The sequence below is a fragment of the Lissotriton helveticus genome, chromosome 10, assembly GCF_964261635.1.
Source record: "Lissotriton helveticus chromosome 10, aLisHel1.1, whole genome shotgun sequence".
NCBI lineage: Eukaryota > Metazoa > Chordata > Amphibia > Caudata > Salamandridae > Lissotriton > Lissotriton helveticus.
Genome location: NC_136071.1, coordinates 388,462,197 through 388,487,507, shown reverse-complemented (window position 1 = coordinate 388,487,507; position 25,311 = coordinate 388,462,197). Strand labels below are relative to the sequence as shown.

At 44.3% G+C, this 25,311-nt stretch overlaps 1 protein-coding gene across 4 annotated transcripts in view; it reads right to left on the bottom strand.

Moving 5' to 3' along the window:
- ASB10 (ankyrin repeat and SOCS box containing 10) overlaps positions 1-25,311 on the bottom strand; it is a 491,601-nt gene that overhangs the window by 35,047 nt on the left and 431,243 nt on the right. The gene's annotated exons all lie outside the window — the stretch shown is intronic.

Sequence of the window (25,311 nt, the reverse complement as noted above, 5' to 3'; positions counted from 1 at the left end):
CGCCTGCATGCGCAGACGCCACACCTTCATGCGCTGCTGTAATCAAGCTAGCCCTGCGATCCGAGTTGGGAATCAAACGTTCACCAACTTCAGGAATTTTCACAAAAGGAACCTTTTCGGGACTTAAGTGGTATGTGTACTTCGAAGGGAACCCCGTAGGATGTTTACCTCCCTTCTCAGTGGCAGCAACAGCCGCCAAGATGTCATCATCAATCTTAATTTTGGACCGTGTAACTGCTGCAACTAAATATGTAGATACCGCTGATTTCGCCCCTTCCTCAGCAAGCGAGTTACCGACAGTGTGAACTCCCACACGCGGATGGCCGAGAGTATGAATTACAAAAACGAGTGGCAAGGTAGCCTTAAGCTCAGCCACTCGAACCCAGATCATCTTGTGTTTTATTGTGCTACCCTTGGAATCACGAAAATCATTCTGAATCCAAAAGAACACGTTTTCATTGTAAGACTGGACACAGTAGTAAGAATCACTCACAATAAGAGTAGTCACACTAGGATCAGCGAACTCCAACGCTAGTAAGAGAGCACAAAGCTCTGCCAATTGTGCGGTGCAGTCCCCTAGAGTCTGCGTGTGCACTACTCTGGACTTGAACTCATCGTTCACCATGGCACCGTCCACAATGGCGCATGCGGAAACGTAGGCGTGTTTAGAGCCATGCGCAACCTGCGCCGAACCATCAGTGTAAATGATGCAATGGAAGTCCTCCAAAGGCCGCATAGCTAGAGGAGCAGGATGAACAAATTCATACTGCAAGTACTCCTGTGACCGTAATGAGGCGTCAAAAATAAACGTGACATCCGTGGACGTCAAGGAAGCAGCCCATTGAATCCACCGAGGGTGCAAAGCTTTAGAATTCGGTACACTGGCTTTCGTAACTGCCTCCAAATGAGGACAGGGTGTAACAACCAACATGCGTTTCCCCTGTGACAGAGCACGTTCCTTAAGAATCGCCATCTGCACAGCCGTTAAAACTTTCTCCACAGTGGAAAACCGCATTTCAGCCGAAGTGTACAAGTGTGACTTGTAAGCAATAGGTACTGTGTCTCCTTCATTAAAAGTGAGGTACGTGAAACCCACCGTCCCAGGAATGATTCTTATCACCAGGTTAGTGTGGTTATCACGAGTCAGTAAGAATTTAGAAGCGAGCAGATCAGCCTGCAAGGATTGCAAGATGGCTGAGTGCTCAGGCAGCCAGCATGATTTGGAAAAAGTTGGTTGTATCAAAGCATACAAAGGCTTGATACGCTGGGCATATTCCGGAATGTATGTTCTCCCGAATTTTAAAAAACCCAGTAAAGACTGTAATTTTTTCAGTGTTGTAGGAGCGCGCAACTTTGCGCATTTCTCCAAGAAGTGAGGAGCCAAACCTCTACCTTCATTGTTGAGCTCATAGCCCAGGAACAACACTGTGTACTCTGCAATGTGCGAGTTTGCAAAGTTAAATTTGTAACCCATGTCTGCAAAGTTACAAATGATGGAGTTCACTCGACATAGATGCTCCCAAATTTCGTCGTCTGTGAGATATATGTCATCCACATACGAGCATGCATCTGGATCGATTCTCTCTAAAAGAGAGACAATGCGAGCGGTAAAAATCCCAGGACTATTCTTATAGCCCATTGGGAGACGCCGAAATTGTTTTTGGACTCCGGCGCAAGTAAAGCTGGTCCATTGGGAGCTAAGACTATCCAATCTATGGGCATAAAACCCGTTGGAAATGTCAAGCGTGGTCTTAAAACGCTTACGCACTATAATATCCACTAAGGCAGAGCCATGAGTATTCTGTACTGCACAGTTACGGCAATGCGAGTTTAAATGCCGGTAATCCAATACCAAACGATATGACCCGTCTGGCTTGGTCACAGTAAAAAGAGGGTTATTCATCGGTGACACACATGTTTCAATAACTCCCTGATATTCCAATTGTTCAAGGATTGCCGCGACGGAAGCCTTGGCTTCACGCCGTATGGGATATTGAGGTTGAGGCTGAGGCTGAGACCGTAAAGGAATTTCGTGGCATGGGGACAATTTATCCCAACCACATTGGTTGCGGTACAGAGCCGGTGCCAGAGCCTTAGCCCACTCTTCTGCAAAATGCAGCGCATGCTCTTTCGAGACAGTGTTCGCGAAATTCGGGAGGATCACCTCCTCCCCTTGCGGTGCTGCGAGCACAAAAGGTGAGGGCCAGTCAGCCTCCGAAAGCAAAATGTCATAGGTAGACAAAAGATTTTCCCAAAATACCTCTTTTATAGTACGTTGTATGTCACCTTCTATTAACAGGACAATTTCATAAAGTCTATGAGTGGGAGCAACTCTTGTATCGGCTGTTTCTATCACAACATAAATATCAGTCGCTGTCACCTTCAGTAGCGGACGCAGGGCCTCTCTCACAATGGTAATCTCCGCCGCGCTGTCCAGCAAAGTCAGAGCCCATGTCAGATTCCGAAGCCGCGTTCTCACTATCTGTGGCATATCGATGCGCTGTTAAAGCAGCGACTTTCTTTTTGGCAAACTGCGGTCTCTTTGGCGTTGAGCCGTCCTGCTTTCCTGTACCGTCTGTCTGGCGGGGCTGGTCACGTCCTTGCTGACCACCCCGACCCCTTCCGCCTCCTCCACTATCGGTCTTCGGGGCCGATGAGTCCTGAAAGGAACGAGGAGAGCGTTGATCAGAAACCTGAAATCGATCAGGTGATTTAATCGTCGCGCGATCGCGCAAGTCATAAACACGTTCTGTTTGCGCAGGCTTCGGAGACGCAGGGCGAGACTCTTGTGTCTGCTGTTGTTGCTGTTGCTTACCCTGTTTCTGTTTTTTAGGCCAATTTTGTTTTTTGGACTTGGGCTGAACATACGTTTCTGAAGCCTGCCCTTGGGGTTGCTTCTTCTCTTTGACAGAAAAAGTCTTTAGACCCTTGCTATTGCGACTCACTTTTCTATAAGCAGCCACAATAATCCTAGCTAACTGTCTGGGTTTATCGGCATCGGGAATCGCCTCCAAAGCATTAGCCACTTGAAAGTTCACTGCATCCCCTTTGACATTAGCAAGAATGAGATCGCAAACTATATCAAAGGAGCCACACAGGCGCATACCCAATTCAACCGCTGCCTCCGGTCCGTGATCATCCTGAACACGTTTAATGATCATAGGCAGGACAGCCATAGACGGAGTGCCATAACACCTAGCATAGACCACCGCAAATGTTTTTCCCCAGGTCTCACAGTCAACGAGTTCGGGGGCCAAATCCTTCGGTAAACTAATCGTTAAGATCCTATGTTTATCACCAGGAGTAGTATTAGGAAATACTGCTTCCAGCTGGTCAAATTTCTCGGCAAGCCAGAAAGGAAAATCATCCTTTTTCAGGGGACACTTACCCATCACTGCATTGACCATCACAGGACTGAGCTTCAAACTGCCCTGTCCCGCCAGAAGAGCCGGACCCCCCGGGGGCCCACCCGGGAGATGACGACCTATGTATTGCACTAATGCACGAATCACGGCAATAGAAACTACATGTAGTCTACGAACCTCCGCCAAGGTACAATTGCCGTGTTGAGGATGAGGAGTAAATCCAGCCAGAACAGGCCAATTTGCGCCTGGAATGGACAAAGGACCTAACCTCGGAGCGGTTAAAGAATGGGGTAGGGCGCCACCAAACCAAACGCGATGCTGCCAATGATCAATAGGTACCTCCAGTGCCCTGTACGGACTATATTCATTCGGCACAGGTGAGGGAGTGTAAGTGTGAAACACACCAGAATTAGCGTCCACAGCCGGAAATGTCACCCACGAATAAAAGAGTTCGTATGGGTAAGCTGCTTCTGCACTCACCACCAAAATTACAGCCAAGCCATCAACGGGAACATTGAAAGTCTGCAAATGATTGCGCACCGCAATGCGATTATGCTGCGGAATGTCCACTGGCTGGGCCATGACTGCACAGGAACGTACAAAAACAAAGTAAACTTTGTAGCACAACTGGGTAGTAATTCAAGGAAACCGTTTTAGAAAGATTCAAGCTTGAAAAGACCTATTTCAAAAATAGGTAGGTTTTGTCCGACACCACCGTTTTCCGGAAACGACAGTGAAGGGGTTATGGTTTGAATGATATACTACTCGAGTGTCATGATATAAGACCACCAATGGTTGGGCGCCATGTAGCTAGCTACAGTGTCTCATTGGTCCTAACAAACTCCCAATGTTTAGACAAACCAGATCATGAACTTACAATACCTCAGGTCACGTGGAACACATGAGCACTCTTTCGTTATACAATCATTTCAAACCAGAACGTGGAGTAAATGAGGACACGTGCACATTTGAAATATTTATTTACTAATGCCGTTTTCTCAAACGCGGTATCTTAGATAATACAAGGAAACATATTATCAGAAGCAAAGTTATCAGCATAGTTACTAGTCCATAGAAAGCAAAAGGTGACAGCATGCTAAAATGCTGTAATGAATAAGGGTTAACAACACCTAAATCTCACCCTCCCTATCTAGCATATTATATTAATATCTAAGAAGGTCTCTTTGGGTTTTAGCAGGGCGGCCCCATACCTCAAGATCCTAGTGTGAAGAGATCACATCAGCTTCCACCAGCTCTCTGCATGCGAACAGCATCAAGTGTGTATGTGTGCTCTAAGCAAAGCAATATAAAACGCGCCTAAAGCCGGAATTTGGCAGAAGCTGCACTTATGTTATGTCTATGAAGGTGCGGAGATCAGACCTCACAACAATTCTGTGTCGAGTAATCCTTGAAGCTTCAGCACTCACTGTACAGACATAATTTACCAAGCAAAGCTGATATCAGAGCAATAACATATTATTCTCATGTAAATCACAACGCTTTTCTAGGCTGAAAGCTAAATCAACAATTATGTGTCGTGTGCAGAAGCAGCAAAAAGGAAAAATGGCGTTTAAACATGTAATAAGCTCATGCTAACTTAACACGGTATATAGATAAGCAGTAACTATATGACAGACCGTTTCGAGCCATCTAAATAACAGGCAGTGTGAAGTAATTCTATGGGCGCCATCTTGAACTGGACTAGTGTTGATGGTTATTCTATCAAACAAGTGTTGTGATTGTAGACAACCATTTTCCAAAACCTTTTCACAATAAGTCCCCGGAAGCTTGTTTCCTTCCCAGTACAAGAATTGGCTTGGTAGTTTGGTTTGCCCTGTTCCCATCATGCACTGGGACAGGAACAGACTAATTTGCATATAGCCAAGTTCTGAGCTGGGATGGTGCAGTGAGCTAAAAAACGGTGATGGATCAAGCCCTGATCTTTGGACTGGGTAAGAGTGGTCTGCTTAATTCAGGCACTCTGTTCATCACCACCCCCTTTTCTGAATCATTTTGTCCACCATAAGCGTGGAAGGGTATACTCAGATGTGAGTCCCTTGCTCATTGCACCATCAGGATTCAAGCAAGCCGGGCCGACGACGCCTGAAATGGCAGAAACCGGTCCCCGGAAGCTTGTTTCCTTCCCAGTACAAGAATTGGCTTGGTAGTTTGGTTTGCCCTGTTCCCATCATGCACTGAGACAGGAACAGACTAATTTGCATATAGCCAAGTTCTGAGCTGGGATGGTGCAGTGAGCTAAAAAACGGTGATGGATCAAGCCCTGATCTTTGGACTGGGTAAGAGTGGTCTGCTTAATTCAGGCACTCTGTTCATCACCACCCCCTTTTCTGAATCATTAAAGCCGGAATTTGGCAGAAGCTGCACTTATGTTATGTCTATGAAGGTGCGGAGATCAGACCTCACAACAATTCTGTGTCGAGTTATCCTTGAAGCTTCAGCACTCACTGTACAGACATAATTTACCAAGCAAAGCTGATATCAGAGCAATAACATATTATTCTCATGTAAATCACAACGCTTTTCTAGGCTGAAAGCTAAATCAACAATTATGTGTCGTGTGCAGAAGCAGCAAAAAGGAAAAATGGCATTTAAACATGTAATAAGCTCATGCTAACTTAACACGGTATATAGATAAGCAGTCACTATATGACAGACCGTTTCGAGCCATCTAAATAACAGGCAGTGTGAAGTAATTCTATGGCCGCCATCTTGAACTGGACTAGTGTTGATGGTTATTCTATCAAACAAGTGTTGTGATTGTAGACAACCGTCTACAGAGGACATAGCTCCCTGGACTTCCGTCGGAGAGTCGGGACATATTAGCACTTTGGCTGTGTCTCCAGGCCCAATGGAACACCTGTGAACCGGTCGCAGGGTCCGAAGGAGCGTGGGAGACCATAAGTTAACCCCTACACGTCCCAAGCCTTTGTTTTTAACCTCTGCCTGGGGCCCACCAATAAAGTAACCGATAGGGACCCCACAGACAGAATTTTAAAATCTCACGCAACACACCTGCACAGCACACTCACCTTCCAAAAAACCCACTCCGCAGTAATCTGGCATTGCAGCACACCTGAGGCGCACTTGGTATCTCGGGTGGCGCCCGATGATGAAGAATGCCACCAACTAAGTTGGTGGGTGAGGGCCTTCATACTAAACCAAATGGTTTCCCATGTAGACACATAGCACACAGACATAGCTAGTTCTCTTTGATTAACCAACATGTACAAATTAACATGTTTAAAGATGGCGCCCACACAACAGTAGTCTGCCACTCGACATTATGGATCCTAATAATGTAAGGCAATATATTTACTTTGCCTATTGTTATTGTATATTTTTAAACTGTGATTCTCAAATGGTACGAATATTCTGTTTAGAAATACCTATTAAAGAAATAGTCTAATCGTGTAAATGTAAGAAACAACAACTGTCTAGACACTACTAACAAGTAAACACTTACATGTTGAAAGATGGCGCCTGACTGACCGTGTTTAGTACCCTGATACTACTGTATTGGATAGCTATGGGTCAGAGATATGTATTTGCTGCTACTTTTTCATAGTATGTGGCCAATAAATTAGTACAGATTATAACATGTTCCTCAATAAACTGGAAATTATCATGACTGCGCGCATTGTTAATCTGAATGTCCGTTTGAACATTGCTTAAGGAACAGATATTTGCATGCTCAAAGATGGCACACCAAAACATCTTCACTATGTCTGTAAAACTAGGGAGATCACTAGTAGTGAGACATGGAGTTAACATGGGATAGATGGCTCGAAACGGACTAGATTATTATACTTTACGGCATATATAAGTGACTTATTGTGAAAAGGTTTTGGAAAATGGTTGTCTATAATCACAACACTTGTTTGATAGAATAACCATCAACACTAGTCCAGTTCAAGATGGCGCCCATAGAATTACTTCACACTGCCTGTTATTTAAAAAAATCGATAACAGGTGTAAGAAATTTTGGATTCAATGATGGGTGTATTTAAAAACACTCCAGACAACACTCAGGGTGTTTGACTTCTGAACACGCCAGAGAAGTCTTTCACGATTTGAGCACACAAACTCAGTGAGTATTGAATACTATCGCTAATCACCTAAGCTGGGATAAATATAATTTGTATATTACTATATTTAATAAGTCTCCAGCATACGAGCAGTGTTTCAGGAAATTAATGTATATGTCAAACGTTGGTCTGTCCCCATTTTTTCCATCGTATATCCATTACAATTTGGTATCTTTAAGATGCTTAAAGTTACATACTACGCTGTAATCTGAGCGTCCTGTTAAATATCGATATCTCTCATTATTTGACCTAAAGGGACACTTTGCTAAAGACTTATCATTTTTCTGTCTTAGTACGATTTGCTACCCGCTACCATTAGTAGGTGAGGATCTTATAACCATAAAATGTATTTACCAATATTAGGAGTAATGGTGACCATAGATATATTCTATGTATACTTTTCGCTTTTAGATAATTAGGGTCCTCATAGTAACATAATGTGCATGCTAATACTAGAAGAAAACATGAACATTGACACTTACCATGTATACTACTCGATTTTGAAACACTTTAGGGTGGACCATTAAAAGATGGCGTCATGCCCTAGGGCCTTAATCACTTGCAAACGGTAGAGCATTTGAATAAACGCGTAGTGTACTTAATTCTTCTTTAAAAATAGACTACATACAATGTCCTAACAGTATATCCAATGGACTTGTGGTTCTTATATAAAACCATTTATTGTTTTATGATATCTTAGAGAATTAGCATCCACACAGAAGGTTTTGAATACTGCGGACCTCAGAATATATTATCTACTTGTAACAAAAGACACCAGAGGTCAAGTGTACTCCCACTAGATCAGAGACAGGAATTACGGTGTTGAGAACGCTTAAAGTGCCTTATTTTGAAGTATCTTATAGCTTTTCTTCATATAACACAATACATCAAACCGCCATGTCTTGGAAGAGATGTGCCATGTAGAAGGTAATGGCTGTTCACACGCGTCTACTGAGAAGGGTTTTAGTCCCCAGTCAGCAACAGAGAAATAAGATTGGGTTTTTTCATGGCTGTTTCTATTTAGCTAGCCCAGAGCTATGAATTATGGCACTGTCCCTCTTAGCATTTTAATGCAGAATGGGTAGGATGGTATCTGACTCAAATTCAAGCCTGATCAATAGGTTTTTGCAAACAACTCTTTCCATTGTATCCAGTAGGGAAAACGTTTATTGGCCTTCTCTGAAAGAACACGCTCCTTCCCCCATAACTGAATCATTACTCACTCCCCATGTGTGTACTATGTTCTGGGTGTGTGTGGCAGTGTGCTCTGTGGTTGATACCCCATGTATGGTGTGACTAGTGTGCTGCGAGGGACCCAGAAAGGTCTCCACAAAATAATGGTTCTCCTTAGGTTTGTCTTTGTCCTTTGTGCAGATAGGATGTTGCTCTAACTGGAACTGGGCCCAAGGAAACCCACAGATGTTTGGTTGGACAAGGGAATGACCATCCTTTCCTACTTAAACAGAACATCTGCTTCTGAGCTGTAAATAAGTTCCCCTTCACCAGTGTGTTGTGCTAGACATCACACAGCAATGAACAGTTCTGGATTTGAGCACCCCATCAACATCTCCTTGAGATAGACAAACTCACCATTTGGTGCCGACCGACTCCCTTCCTTGCCCTGCATAAGCCTGGAGACAAAGTCCATGAGGGCCAGGGGTCCATTAATGTGAATGAACAACTGGTATATTGAAAACATAACATAACATAGTGCGTAGTTTCTACAGTGATAAGGTAAAAGGCCAGTAATATAATTGGATACGGGAAGTGCAGCATTCAATGGTCAGGGCTGCTCGTGAGTGGTAACCATAGTTATAAGAAAAAGAAATTAAGGGTTGAAGGACTTATGAATCAAAAGATATAATGGTGGCTGATGATTAATAATGAATATCTTTTCAGTCTGGGCCTTAATTTTTACCAACAAATTATTGTGCCCATATTGGATGAGCCAATGGGCATTTACTGAGATGTACTTGCAAATGGACGATATTATAGCCCCAGTTTGAATAAGAGACAATTAATTTTAGTTTAGCACGTCCCCTTATTGATTGAGAGTCATCTAAGGGACATCATGAAGGAATATGAATATTTTACAACATCTTTCAGCCCAAAGGATGCTAGAGGATGTTGTCTTACTAAATATGCAGTAAATGAATCATCCTGACAATAGGAACTTCACCAATGTAAGTGAGCAACAAAAGGTCAAGCTATTTTCCACTTGGGAAGTATTTGTCAGTGGGACAATGTGTCATACTATATATTGCTGTCTATCATGACTACTATTATGTGCTACCCTTTATCCTAGTTTCTCGGCCTCTGGGTGCATAGAGGTGCAACTTAGTGAGTTTCTGCCCAAGGCTGAAAATCTGAAAAAACATCCTAAAACGGAGGGTCTCTCTGACATCTAAAAAGTTCACCCACTAAAATGAAGTGCATAGCAAACACAAAACACAAACAAAAGATGGATTTAAGACCCTACACTTTTGCCGCAGGGCACACGCACAGTATGTGTGCTTGAGATAAAGTGCAAGGGCAAAAAAAAGAGGCATATTTACCAGTAATTGAGGTGAGAAATGTCCTTGCATAGCACCGGTAAAATCTGATAGATCCCTAAGGTATTTGCCTCCTCCTATAGGCTGATCCTAGTCGAGGTTTAGATTGTGGCAAGGAGGAGACTTGGACGTGGTATGTTAGAAACAGGCAAGTGGCCCTCTCGTGTGTAGCAATTAGTCTTTGTACTCATAACCTAACATCACTGCCTTGCTCCTTGTTAGTGCCAAGGTCCGTGTTGCCAAATACCAATTTCATTGCTATATGAAAGTTTGCCTTACTATATGACCGATGTACTGACACTGCCGACTGAACACCCAGGACAGATAGTGGAGCCTGGAATAAGTAACACATTTAGGAGACATCCTGTGGGGGGAGTGGGGATGAGAAGAGAGAGAGAGAAAGAGAGAGATAGAGAGAGGTGTGTGTGTGTGTGTGTGCATACATGTACATGTGTTTGTACTTGTATATATTAATGTGTACAACATATTATGCGCATCTCTAGTAAATTATTGGCACATTTGGCCTTTATAGTGAGAAGCTCAGGCATTGCAAGGGACAACCATGACAAATGGTGAGAACCTATGGCCTTTGTCAATCCACTTAGCAGTTTAGGGCACCTCAGTACATTCCATGGCATCTGGTGGGCATAAACATCTGGTTAGCATTTCTGGCATCCGATTATAAATCCTGGTATATGGTGGCCATCCCTGGCATGTGGTCATTGCCACTGGAGTATTCTGACCCTTTCTAGTGTGTAGTAGTCAAGGAGAGCATATCATAAATCGTCATTCCCATCAACATCTATTGGTGGGTATCCCTGAAAGATAGTGAGCATCCCTGGCATATGCTGGCCATACTTGACATATGCGAACATTCATGGAATATGGTGATTATCCTTAAGCATCCTTGAGCATATGGGGCAAACAATGACACCTCTTGCAAATGCTAGCCATCCTTGGCATATCTGAACATCCATGGAATATGGTCTATACCCTTGAGCATCCTTGAGCATGTGAGCTCAACAATGACACATCTATCGGTATCCATAGCAAATGCTAGTCCTTTCTTGCATCTTGTGGCCATTTAATGGCTCTTCTGAATCAACCTGGCATATGGTGCTAATCCCTGTCAAAAAATGGCAGAGGAAGTCTGTATAGGGGTGCACAAGGTTGTACTGGGATTGTGAGTCAGTGCCCTCTACAACCCTGATTACAAGGTGGCCAGATTTATGTGCAGGGGCTCCTTGTGCAGAAATGCCTGCCAACAGCAGGTATTTCCACAATTAAATCTGGTTATTACAAGTATATTCCCCAGAATGGAGAATAACACAAGCGTCACAGAATTAACTGGTCTCAATTTGCATACAGAATCCCCATTCTGGGGGCAAATATACTTCCATTTTGCACCTGTTCTGAGCAAATGGTAAATGCAAGCGGAGGTTGGCATGGGCTGAGGGGCAGGGCAAAAGTGGAGAGCCGTGACTATAGGCTGGCAGGGTGGAAAATGTCTGCCCCCAGTGCCACTGGAGGGGGGTAGGGGGCCAGGGGCTGTGTTTGCCCTGGCTAGATTTTCCAGCTGGAAAAGCCGAGTTGTGTTCTGGCACCCGCGAAATCCAGCTGCAGGAACACTGGTCCGGTAACACCACTCCGCCCAACTTATAATGGTACCCAATCTGGAGCAGTTTATGAGAGCAAATGTGAAGAAAAAGATGCTTGAGGAACAAATTAGTACTTACTACAAGTTTAAAGTTGGCATATAAAAGACATTTTCATGTATTTAAAAAAAATGGAAATGGTAGATTCAGAGAATTTTTCTTAAACAGAAGGAAAGAGGGCGAAAAATTAATATATTTACAGAATAGAAAACTGATGATTGTTACAAAATATTTTTATTTACCGAAAATATAACCGGGTATTAATTTATTTACTAAAAACTAAAAGGTGGTAACTGGAGTTAAAAAGACCATCATTTTTATAAAAAACATAGTTTTACTTCAGGCAAATTAGGCTATCTGACAACAATAAAATATTAGTATTAAAGGACAAACGCAGTGTCCTTTCAGAAAATGCCTAGCTGATATATGCAGAAAAACATGTTTGTATACGAACATTTTCAAACAGGTGTTTCTAACTAATTTAGTTTTTCTTTCCTTTTCTTTTTTAGAGCAGACACGCTTCTTTGGTTGGGGAGAAAATTGTTTAATACAGATCATGGGTGCCTTTAAATAACCAATAAAGTCTTCAGGGCCAAGGGAATGCAATTAAAACACCCGAAGCCAGTGTCTACAAATTATCAAAAACCATCATTTAAATAACAACTATAAGTCTTTTACATATAGTATAGTTTGAAAACCAAATTAGCAAGAATTATCACTTAAATAGCAAGTAGAGTTGTTTTTATAGTGCGCCTATTTGCCTCTGAGTCTCAGCTTGCCTTTGGTTCTGAACTGAAAGCTTTTGCTGACATTATGGCATCATTGGAATTTGCTGGTCATTTTAAGTAGTTTCTGGGTCATAATATATCTGCTGAGAAGCTCTTTGGAAATGATGGAGTGGGAATATAAAACTGTGATTTCGCTTCATAATAGTTGGAGGCAATATAAAATTGACTACCTAGATTATTTGAACCATGTGTGAGACGTATGGCTTTTAGCCCTACCCCCTTGAAATGGTGGGCTGGCTTTGCAGGCCCTGAAATACTGGAGCGCCATGAAGCTGCAGATCTTTTAATGAGTGCCCATTCAACAGATTCTAAGTTGATGACATTTTTCACCATAAAAATCCCTCTTATATCCAGTTTACCCACACAATGCAACCCATTTGAAATGTACTTTTGCATTCTCAGGTTGGATCCCTGAAATGCACCCTGTGGAATGCATATTCTCTTTATTACTTCCCTCCCTGTTTTGAAAGTCCCAATCCAACATTCACTGCCTTCTGACTTCCTTCACCTTTACGCCTTAATAGAGGAATGGAGGATGTACCCCAAACTTCCTTTTTAGGTAACGTTGCAGCACGCATGCGCTGCCCGCTCTGCGAGGCATATTGTAGTTGGGTATGTTTTAGAAGTGAGGTTGAAGCCCCGCCCCTATTTTTCATTGGCTGGCGTCATCGTTTATGGTAAACACTGGCTTCCAATTGAAATGAGGTTTCTTTGTTGCCGCCCTGTCTCCTTTTGGGACGGCCATCCGGACTGGATCTTTTACTTGCAGCATTATACAGTCTCCTTTAATTTAATGGGTATGCACTTTTTTATTATTCGCATAATGGCGACATCTTGTTTCAGTCACCTTGGGCAAGGGCGGGCGCGTGTTTATTTTTGCATCTCGCTTTCACTTAAAGCATTTGAGCAATGGCGAGAGCTTGTTATATAGTCCCTGCTTTCTGAATTGAGCAAGTTTCTAAATTCTCCAGTATTTGCAGATAAGAAAATAAAGGCAGAAGGCGGCTGTGAAAACCTCTGTATTTCTTGCAGTGTAGAGTACACAGGCTGCTGGGGGTGCACCCTGGGATCTTTGGGTTCAGGTGCTGTGTACATGGATTTATTGGTGACATGGGTGACCCTTGTCTTAAAACACAGGGCGTGCGCCTTTAGTGACATGGGGGCAGTATCCTGCAGGCGAGCTGGCTTCTAATATGTGCCTATTGCGGTAGTCTGCCATGCCTCAGTCACTGTGCTGTCACTAGAAGGGAGAAGAGAAAGTAGGAGCTTCTCTTCCATGGTGCGGTAGAAGCAGGTTAGAGAGACGAAAAAGACGGCCACTTTCACTGTGCGGTGGAAGTGTTTCAGTGCCATGGAACGATAGAAGTGGGGAGAGTCCAAGAAGCGTGCCTTTTCTGTCACTGTTCGGTAGAAGCATGAGGAGAAGGCGCTGCTTCACTGCCACTGTGTTGTGGAAGTAGAGAGTGGGAAAAGTAGGTGTTAGGTAGTCTGCTTTCTCTTTCTATGCCTGCAGCTGTGAGGAAGCGTGTGTGCACTACAGCTGCACTCCCAACCGAGCAAAACATACTTGCAGGTTATGTATTTGCTAGATTATTTCCCCACGTGGAAGCCGCTCTGTAGGAGGCCCTGCTAGCCGGACAACTTTCTTCTGAGTTTGTTTGCATTGTCCCCTCTAACCTTGTTGCACTTTAACTTGTTTATAGATTCGTGAGCACTTCACTCCCTCTGTCTCCTCACTCCCTCACTCCCCTTGTCTCACGCTCACTTGCCTTTATCCACCCTCTGTCACCCCTCTTTCCTCAACCTCACTGCTCTTCTCTCACCCTCCCTCACCCCCGTTCCCTTACTCCGCTTTCCTCACTTATCCTCATTCCCCATGTCCACTCCCCTTCCCCTCACTCACCTCCCACACTCACCTTCTTTCAGTCCCCCTGCTTCACTTCCCTTCCCTTCTCTTCCCCTCCTTCACTCCCTCACTTATTATCCTTTCCTTTCTCACCGTACTCCACTTCACTCACTCCTTGAGAATATGTAAAGAATATAGCTCTTTTTGGAAAATTGGAGGTAGTTCTCAAAATAACAGTTTTTTTCTTCTTTTTTAGTGTTTTATTTTTTTTTAGTTTTTTCGAACGTTAAAAAAAATTCTTTGTATTTTCTTTGAGAACAAAAACAAAACTAGGGAATGCCAAACTGCTCAACAGGAGCAAAAAAAAGGGGAAAAATCAGGGCCGAGGGGCGCAGCTGTGATCTTCCCTGGTTCTCACAATTATTTGAATGCTCTGCTCCCCATAACAGAGCAGTTGTTCACACTGCTTACACCTAATTGTAATGTCACCAAAAACAGGTTGAATATTTGGAATCATAAGTTCTGGTCTTCCTCTCACTGATGATGTGGAAGCTCCGGTGGAAGTGGAGGGGCCTTCTTGTGGTAGATTGCGAGCCAGGGCTCTGGTGCTCTCCCGTGCAAAATTAATCAGGTGCCTCCTCTCCACATGCCTTATTAATGTTGCATTTCCAAAACTATATTTCCGGGTGGGATCTCCACAAGAGAGTACAGTGTCACAAATTTTACATGTGACTTTTGTTGCATTGCATTTCTTCTCCCCCTCTGGAAAAGAGAAACATTTCTAAATGAAGTGGTCCTTCACTTTTCTCTGTGGGGGGACCTCAGGCAGGAATCCATTGGAAGAGTCTGAGGACTGGTCCTGGGAACCAGACATGATGGTAGAAGTTTTGTTTTTCCAGGAACAGACAAGAGGTGTAAATACCGAATTCTGCAAGAGTGCAGGGGGTGTCACTTTGACACCCTCTCGCACCCCAAAAATTGACATGTGCGCCATGTGGCACACAGACATGCCCTAAGGGCATGTCTGTCTGTCACATGGCATAGGTGTGCATGCACACATGTGCATGCACACCTGAATTCGGTATTTTAACACCCAATTGGATTGGGTGGTAAAATACCGAATTTGTAGGGCCTTTGGGACTCAGAAGAGTCCCACCTACATCTGAGATTTACCGAATCGGTAAAAATACTGATTCGGTATTTTACAGAATCGGTAAATTTACCGAATCGGTAAATTTACCGATTCTGTAAAAATGTGCCCCTACATCCCAAAAACCCATTTACCGGTCGGTAACGGCCGAAATCGGCCGTTACCGGTCGGTAAATGGCTCCTACATCTGGCCCCAAAAGTGTTGTTTTAAGGTCACATGGCTTCACGCGCACTTACGCTACGCGCACCGGGGCGCTTACATGGGCGCTTACGTGGCAAGTACGTAGGCGCTTCTGGGAACGCTTCCGGGGGCGCTTACGCGGCGCGTCAGAGTGACGTTTTGCTAGATTTTATTAAATGCGTTTAAAGGTGAAATACGGATATTAAAAATGAAAATTAGTACTTTTATGAGTATGCCACTGAATGTCTTGCATTATTATTTACTTTAAATACATACTTATATTTTTTTCCACTCGCGGGAATAGCGCTAACGCTACGTTTACGGGTGCGTTTACGGGTGCGCGTACCCTGAGCGCTCCAAGTGTGTTTACGGGTGCACGTACCCTGAGCGCTCCAGGGTAAAAAGATTTTAAAAAACAGGAAAAATACATTGAATAATTAATGTTTGAAAAATATACATTATTTAAATAATTTAATAAAAATTATAATAATTAATAGCAATAAAAAATAGTTATTAAAAAAACGTAATAATTCACTTTAAAAACCATAGGTTGCAAACTCGTTATAAAGCGATACAAAAGGGGATGATGGACGGAGCGTTTGAGCAAATCAAACACTCACCCCCAGTCAACTGATCTGGGTTTAATCCATCACCATTCTTTAGCCCACTTAGCCACCCCATTTCAGACATGGCCATATGCAAATCAGTCTGACCCTGTGCCTCATGGGAACAGTCCAGCCCGAACTGCCAAGCCATGTCTTCCATGGACCGGAAACAAGCATCCTGGGACCGGTTTCGGATTCATAATCCTCATCAGCCAGGCTATCTTAAATCCAGTGGCCAAGTGAGCAAGGGACTCACGTCTGAGCATACCCTGCCACACTTAGGGCGAACAAAGCGATACGAAAGGGGATGATGGACGGAGCTTTGGAGCAAATCAAACACTCACCCCCAGTCAACTGATCTGGGTTTAATCCATCACCATTCCTTAGCCCACTTAGCCACCCCATTTCAGACATGGCCATATACAAATCAGTCTGACCCTGTGCCTCATGGGAACAGTCCAGCCCGAACTGCCAAGCCATGTCTTCCATGGACCGGAAACAAGCATCCTGGGACCGGTTTCGGATTCATAATCCTCATCAGCCAGGCTATCTTGAATCCAGTGGCCAAGTGAGCAAGGGACTCACGTCTGAGCATACCCTGCCACACTTAGGGCGAACAAAGCGATACAAAAGGGGATGATGGACGGAGCGTCTGAGCAAATCAAACACTCACCCCCAGTCAACTGATCTGGGTTTAATCCATCACCATTCTTTAGCCCACTTAGCCGCCCCATTTCAGACATGGCCATATGCAAATCAGTCTGACCCTGTGCCTCATGGGAACAGTCCAGCCGAACTGCCAAGCCATGTCTTCCATGGACCGGAAACAAGCATCCTGGGACCGGTTTCGGATTCATAATCCTCATCAGCCAGGCTATCTTGAATCCAGTGGCCAAGTGAGCAAGGGACTCACGTCTGAGCATACCCTGCCACACTTAGGGCGAACAAAGCGATACAAAAGGGGATGATGGACGGAGCGTTTGAGCAAATCAAACACTCACCCCCAGTCAACTGATCTGGGTTTAATCCATCACCATTCTTTAGCCCACTTAGCCACCCCATTTCAGACATGGCCATATGCAAATCAGTCTGACCCTGTGCCTCATGGGAACAGTCCAGCCCGAACTGCCAAGCCATGTCTTCCATGGACCGGAAACAAGCATCCTGGGACCGGTTTCGGATTCATAATCCTCATCAGCCAGGCTATCTTGAATCCAGTGGCCAAGTGAGCAAGGGACTCACGTCTGAGCATACCCTGCCACACTTAGGGCGAACAAAGCGATACAAAAGGGGATGATGGACGGAGCGTTTGAGCAAATCAAACACTCACCCCCAGTCAACTGATCTGGGTTTAATCCATCACCATTCTTTAGCCCACTTAGCCACCCCATTTCAGACATGGCCATATGCAAATCAGTCTGACCCTGTGCCTCATGGGAACAGTCCAGCCCGAACTGCCAAGCCATGTCTTCCATAGACCGGAAACAAGCATCCTGGGACCGGTTTCGGATTCATAATCCTCATCAGCCAGGCTATCTTGAATCCAGTGGCCAAGTGAGCAAGGGACTCACGTCTGAGCATACCCTGCCACACTTAGGGCGAACAAAGCGATACAAAAGGGGATGATAGACGGAGCGTTTGAGCAAATCAAACACTCACCCCCAGTCAACTGATCTGGGTTTAATCCATCACCATTCTTTAGCCCACTTAGCCACCCCATTTCAGACATGGCCATATGCAAATCAGTCTGACCCTGTGCCTCATGGGAACAGTCCAGCTGAACTGCCAAGCCATGTCTTCCATGGACCGGAAACAAGCATCCTGGGACCGGTTTCAGATTCATAATCCTCATCAGCCAGGCTATCTTGAATTCAGTGGCCAAGTGAGCAAGGGACTATCGTCTGAGCATACCCTGCCACACTTAGGGCGAACAAAGCGATACAAAAGGGGATGATGGACGGAGCGTTTGAGCAAATCAAACACTCACCCCCAGTCAACTGATCTGGGTTTAATCCATCACCATTCTTTAGCCCACTTAGCCACCCCATTTCAGACATGGCCATATGCAAATCAGTCTGACCCTGTGCCTCATGGGAACAGTCCAGCCTGAACTGCCAAGCCATGTCTTCCATGGACCGGAAACAAGCATCCTGGGACCGGTTTTGGATTCATAATCCTCATCAGCCAGGCTATCTTGAATCCAGTGGCCAAGTGAGCAAGGGACTATCGTCTGAGCATACCCTGCCACACTTAGGGCGAACAAAGCGATACAAAAGGGGATGATGGACGGAGCGTTTGAGCAAATCACACACTCACCCCCAGTCAACTGATCTGGGTTTAATCCATCACCATTCTTTAGCCCACTTAGCCACCCCATTTCAGACATGGCCATATGCAAATCAGTCTGACCCTGTGCCTCATGGGAACAGTCCAGCCTGAACTGCCAAGCCATGTCTTCCATGGACCGGAAACAAGCATCCTGGGACCGGTTTCGGATTCATAATCCTCATCAGCCAGGCTATCTTGAATCCAGTGGCCAAGTGAACAAGGGACTCACGTCTGAGCATACCCTGCCACACTTAGGGTGAACAAAGCGATACAAAAGGGGATGATGGACGGAGCGCTTGAACAAATCAAACACTCACCCCCAGTCAACTGATCTGGGTTTAATCCATCACCATTCTTTAGTTCACTCAGCCACCCCAGTTCAGACATGGCTATATGCAAATCAGTCTGACCCTGTGCCTCATGGGAACAGTCCAGCCCGAACTGCCAAGCCATGTCTTCCCTGGACCGGAAACAAGCATCCTGGGAGAGGTTTCGGATTCATAATCCTCATCAGCCAGGCTATCTTGAATCCAGTGGCCAAGTGAACAAGGGACTCACGTCTGAGCATACCCTGCCACACTTAGGGCGAACAAAGCGATACAAAAGGGGGATCCGAAACCGGTCCCAGGACATATTTGTGATATTAATTTTTAAATGTTTTTTTCTGTATATTTTTTTATTTTTTATTTTTTAACCCCAGGTGCGCTCAGGGTACGCGCACCCGTAAACGCACCTGTAAACGCACCTGTAAACGCACTCGTACACGTAGCGTGAGTGCTATTCCCGCGAACGAAAAAATATATAAATATGTATTTAAAGTAAATAATAATGCAAGACATTCAGTGGCATACTCATAAAAGTACTATTTTTGTTTTTTAATAACCGTACTTTAACTTTAAAAGCATTTCTGAAAAATGAGCAAAACGTCATTGTAATGCGCCGCGTAAGCGCCTCCAGAAAGCATTCCTGGAAGCGCCTACGTATGTGCCGCGTAAGCGCCCCGTAGCGCATAGCGTAAGCTCGTCAAGCCATGTGACCTTAAAACAACACTTTTCATTGGTTCATAACAGTTTTTTTTCCAACTATTGAAAACCCCCACCCATTTCCCTCACTACCTCTTTGACCTTGGAGAGAGCAAGAGCTGTTCCCTGCTTCTTCTCCAACATCTCTTTTTCTGAAGAATGGCTGTAAGACCCAGCAGTGACTCTGATGAAGAGTTTTTGGAAGAGGACCCCCCTCGGCGCAAAGTGAAAGAACATTTTATATGGAAATTTTTTACCTTCCCCGAAGGTGAAAAAAAGGTAAATGCTGCAAAGGTGTGCTGCAAAATCTGTGACACCGTAACATGGAAACCTCTCCAAAAAGTACAGCTTTGGCAACGCCACCTTAATTAGGCATGTCAAGAGGAGGCACACCAACAATTATGCGAGGGAGAGTGTCAGGGACCTGGCACGCAATCCCCGAAGAGATGGCGGCAGCACCTCCACCGGAGGAGCAACACCTTCCGGAAGAGCAGCAGCTCATTTGATCCCTAACATACAGCCGGTCTTTGGAGGTTTAAAAATCGTCTGCAAAGATTGTGACGAACTGCTCTGCTACGGGGAGCAGAGCATTGAACTTATTGCTCGCAGAAAGGAGGAACACCGCTGCTCCACCCAGCACTAATTTTTCCCCTTTTTTTTGCTCCTGTTGAGCAGTTTTGGATTCCCTGGTTTTGTTTTTCTCCCCCAAAAAAACAAAAAAAGTTTAAAATCGTTCGGAAAAACTATAAAAAAAATATAAAATCAAAAAAAGGAGGAAAAAAAGTTCTTTTTAGAACTACCTCCAATTCTCCAAAAAGAGCTATATGCCTTATATATTCTCTCATTCTTTTTTGCAATGAATGTGAACTGCATAAATTAATGGATAAAATGACTGAATGAAGGGGAGAAAGTGACTGAGGGAACAATTGACAGAAGGGGAGTGAGTGTGGGTGAGTTTATGACAGTGAGGGATGGAAGGTGAGTGAGGGTGAGTGAAGAGGGAGTGACAGAGTGAGGGGATGGAGTGAGTGAGGGTAAGACAGAGGGAGTGAGGGAACAGGAGTGAGAAAGTGACAGGACAGAGGGAGTGAGAAAAGGAGTCAGTGAAGTGGAGTACGGTGAGAGAGGAAAGGAGAATGAGTGAGGGAGCGAAGGAAGGGAAGAGAGGGGAAGGGAAGTGAAGCAGGGGGACTGAAAGAAGGTGAGTGTGGGAGGGGAGTGAGGGGAAGGGGAGTAGACATGGGGAATGAGGATAAGTGAGTGAAACGGAATATGGGAACGGGGGTGAGGGAAGGTAAGGGAAGAGCAGTGAGGTTAAGGAAAGAGTGGTGATAGAGGGTGGATAAAGGCAAGTGAGTGTGAGACAAGGGGAGTGAGGGAGTGAGGAGACAGAGAGAGTGAAGGAAAGAGTGAGAGAAGGGGACTGAGTGAGGGAGCAAAGAAAGGTAAGTGAGGGAATGTGGGAGAGTTAAAGGGAGTGAGCATGAGTAAAGGGGACTGAGAGAGTGAGGGGACAGAGGGAATGAGGCTAAGAGAGAGGGAGTGAGGGAAGGAGAGTGAGGATGTGAGAGGACAGAGGGAGTGAGAGAAGGAGTGAGTGAAGTAGAGTAAGGTGAGTGAGGGAAGGGGAATGAGTGAGGGAGCGAAGGAAGGGAATAGAGGGAAAGAGGACTGAAGCAGAGGTACTGAGAGAAGGTGAGTGGGGGATAAAAGTATAGAGTGGGGAGTGAAGGATGGGGAATGAGGGATAGTGAGGGAACCGGAGTAAGGGAACAGGGGTGAGGGAGGGTGAGAGAAGGGCAGTGAACATGAGTAAAGAGAAGTGAAAGAGGGTGGATAAAAGTGAGAGAGGGTAAGACAAGGGGAGTGAGGGAGTGAGGGGACAGAGGGAGTGAAGGAAGGAGTGACAGAAAGGGACTGAGTAAGGGAGCAAAGAAAGGTAAGTGAGGGAGTGTGGGTGAGTTATAGGGAGTGAGCGTGACGGAAGAGGAGTGAGAGAGTGAGGGGACGGAGAGAGTGAGGCTAAGAGAGAGGGAGTGAGGGAAGGGGAGTAAGGAAGTAAGAGGACAGAGGGAGCGAGAGTAGGAGTGAGTGAAGTGGAGTACGGTGAGAGAGGATAGGAGAATGAGTGAGGGAGCAAAGGAAGGGAAGAGAGGGGAAGGAAAGTAAAGCAGGGGGACTGAAAGAAGTTGAGTGTGGGAGGGGAGTGAGGGAAAGGGGAGTAAACATGGGGAATGAGAATAAGTGAGGGAAGCGGAGTAAGGGAACAGGGGTGAGGGAGGGTGAGAGAAGAGCAGTGAGTTTAAGGAAAAGAGTGATGAGAAACTAAATGTTGTTTGTCAAACTTACCTTATAAGTAATGTAAACTTAATTACATATTTTTACTAAATTTAATATCTGTGGAAGAGGGACAAAAAATAAGTTATAATTTATATAATATATATTTCAAAATACAAGAGACAAGGCAGGAGATTAAAAGTCATAAAAGAGTACTAAGAGATAAAGTAGGAGTGAAGGACACAGAAAGAGAAAGAAAGGAACAGTGAAGGACAGAGAGAGGGGAAAAGAAATAGAGCGAGAGCAAAATACTAAGAGGATAATGAGACGGATAGATTCAGTGACACAGAGGAAGAGAGGGAGAGAGAAATGAACTGAAGGTGAGTAAGATACTAAAGGAATGTGAGTTAGCAAAACTAAATGAGGAAAGGGGAGTAAGGAAAAGGGAGTGAGTGAGAGGGAAGAGGGAGTGAGTGAGGGTGCATTCACGACAATGAGGGATGGAAGGTGAGTGAGGGTGAGTGAAGGGGCGTGAGAGAGTGAGGGGACAAAGGGAGTGAGGGTAACAGAGAGAGAGTGAGGGGAGAGGAGTGAGGAAGTGAGAGGACAGAGGGAGTGAGAGAAGGAGTGAGTAAAGTAGAGTAAGGTGAGTGAGGGAAGGGGAATTACTGAGGGAGCAAAGGAAGGAAAGAAGGGGAAGGGGAGTGAAGCAGAGGGACTGGGAAAAGGTGAGTGCGGGAGGAGAGTGAAGGGAAGGGGAGTTAAGGATGGGGAATGAGGATAAGTGAGAGAAGTGGAGTAAGGGAACGGGGGTGAGGGAGGGTGAGAGAAGGGCAGTGAGGTTGAGGAAAGAGGGGTGATAGAGGGTGGATAAAGGTGAGTGAGCGTCAGACAAGGGGAGTGAGGGAGTGAGGACAGAGGTAGTGAAGGAAGGAGTGAGAGAAGGGGACTAAGTGAGAGAGTATAGTAAGGTAAGTGAGGGAGTGTTGGTGAGTTAAAGGGAGTGAGTGTGAGGGAAGGGGGAGTGACAAAGTGAGGGGATGGAGGGAGTGAGGGTAAGAGAGAGGGAGTGAGGGAAGGGGAGTGAGGATGTGAGAGGACAGAGGGAGTGAGAGAAGGAGTGAGTGAAGTAGAGTAAGGTGAGTGAGGGAAGGGGAATTACTGAGGGAGCAAAGGAAGGAAAGAAGGGGAAGGGGAGTGAAGTAGAGGGACTGAGAGCTGGAAAGTGGAGGACGGGAGAGAGGGGAAGGGGAGTGAAGGAATGGGGAATGAGGGGTAGTGAGGGAAGTGGAGTAAGGGAACAGGAGTGAAGGAGGGTGAGAGAAGGGCAGTGAGAGTGAGTAAAGAGGGGTGATAGAGGGTGGATAAAGGTGAGTGAGCGTGAGACAAGGGGAGTATAATATATATTTGACACAAAACAAAATACAAAATAACTTGTACAACATGTTATATGATTTATTTTTACTGTTCTCAGAATATATTGAATTTCACTAAAAACAGTGAGTTCAATACTACTCATCATATGACGGGGGCAAAAAAAACCACAATCAAAAAGATTGTGTTTAAAAAAAAACATACAACGTTTCAATAAATAATGTAAAACTTAGAAAAAAACACATCTTAAATGTTTTCTTCCAAATAAAAATTTCTTACGTACATATCAACAATCACAAATTAATAAAACATTAGTATGTCATTATTATACTCTCAAAGTAAAGTAATATAGAAACATAAATTAGCAACATTTACCCGAAATACTCATTTTTGATTCATTAACTTTTCCACGAGGCCAAATAGTATATGAAAAGTCCTTTTTTTGTAAATTACTTAATAGTACTTTTAAACTTCCATTTACCCCACTTTCTGAATGAAAAGCTCCAACATCTATTCGATCATCTAACAATAGTTATATTTCCACCTCTGTCTCACTCATGATCAACATTTCCTATAATACTGATATCACTCACTATGTTATACACTTACACTACCTCTATGAGAACTACAAGTTTTTTATTATCTTGATCACTCTCACTCACAAATTAATTTTGAACAGCAGACTAACTTTTATTAACTGCTCTAATCTTCCTAGGCCAATTACTTTTTCTAAAATTTGGGTTGTAAGAACACTAGGTAAGAATTTTGTAAGTCAGAAGGCAAACATTGTTTGAAAGTCAATTGAGTATCGTTACAATAAGTCCAGCCTTTTTGACCTTTTAAATAAGCTGTGTAATGTCCTGATGTTGTAGAAGGACCATCATGGAAAATAATTGCTGCAGTTATAAAGGTTCTTCCTGAAATTGATAATTGAGAAGCCACAACATTTTTAATTAAAGTTGTCAATTTAGTTCCATCAGGTCTACATCGTTGGAACATTAAAATTACATACTGTCCATATCTTTGTATAAATAATGTTGATAACATTGCAGAGTTACATTGGGTACAGACCATGTTTTGATTTGCTTCTCTAACGAGATTATTGAAAGATACTGATTTGGAGTCTGGTAAAGTCAAATATATAAATCTTTCAGTGTCTATTGTAGTACTACTTGAAAAGGAACAATTGTCGCAGTCATGTTGCCATTTATAAGAAAGGCCAAAAAGATTTTCAACATCTATACCTTCATCTTGCAATACAACAAGCATATACATTAGAAATTCCTGACAATCTTGCTGAATATTCTGTGAAAATTGATTTAGACCAGAACATATGTCTAAAACCTTTCGAATATCAGAAACACTTTCAATTTTTGTTTTATCACTGCTACATCTCTCAAACACAGTATTCAACAAACAACAACATCTTTGATCACGATTTTCTACAATCTGCTTTTCCAAAAAGAGCTATATTCTTTACATATTCTCAAGGAGTCAGTGAAGTGGAGTACGGTGAGAGAGGAAAGGAGAATGAGTGAGGGAGCGAAGGAAGGGAAGAGAGGGGAAGGGAAGTGAAGCAGGGGGACTGAAAGAAGGTGAGTGTGGGAGGGGAGTGAGGGGAAGGGGAGTGGACATGGGGAATGAGGATAAGTGAGTGAAACGGAATAAGGGAACGGGGGTGAGGGAAGGTAAGGGAAGAGCAGTGAGGTTAAGGAAAGAGTGGTGATAGAGGGTGGATAAAGGCAAGTGAGTGTGAGACAAGGGGAGTGAGGGAGTGAGGAGACAGAGAGAGTGAAGGAAAGAGTGAGAGAAGGGGACTGAGTGAGGGAGCAAAGAAAGGTAAGTGAGGGAATGTGGGAGAGTTAAAGGGAGTGAGCATGAGTAAAGGGGACTGAGAGAGTGAGGGGACAGAGGGAATGAGGCTAAGAGAGAGGGAGTGAGGGAAGGAGAGTGAGGATGTGAGAGGACAGAGGGAGTGAGAGAAGGAGTGAGTGAAGTAGAGTAAGGTGAGTGAGGGAAGGGGAATGAGTGAGGGAGCGAAGGAAGGGAATAGAGGGAAAGA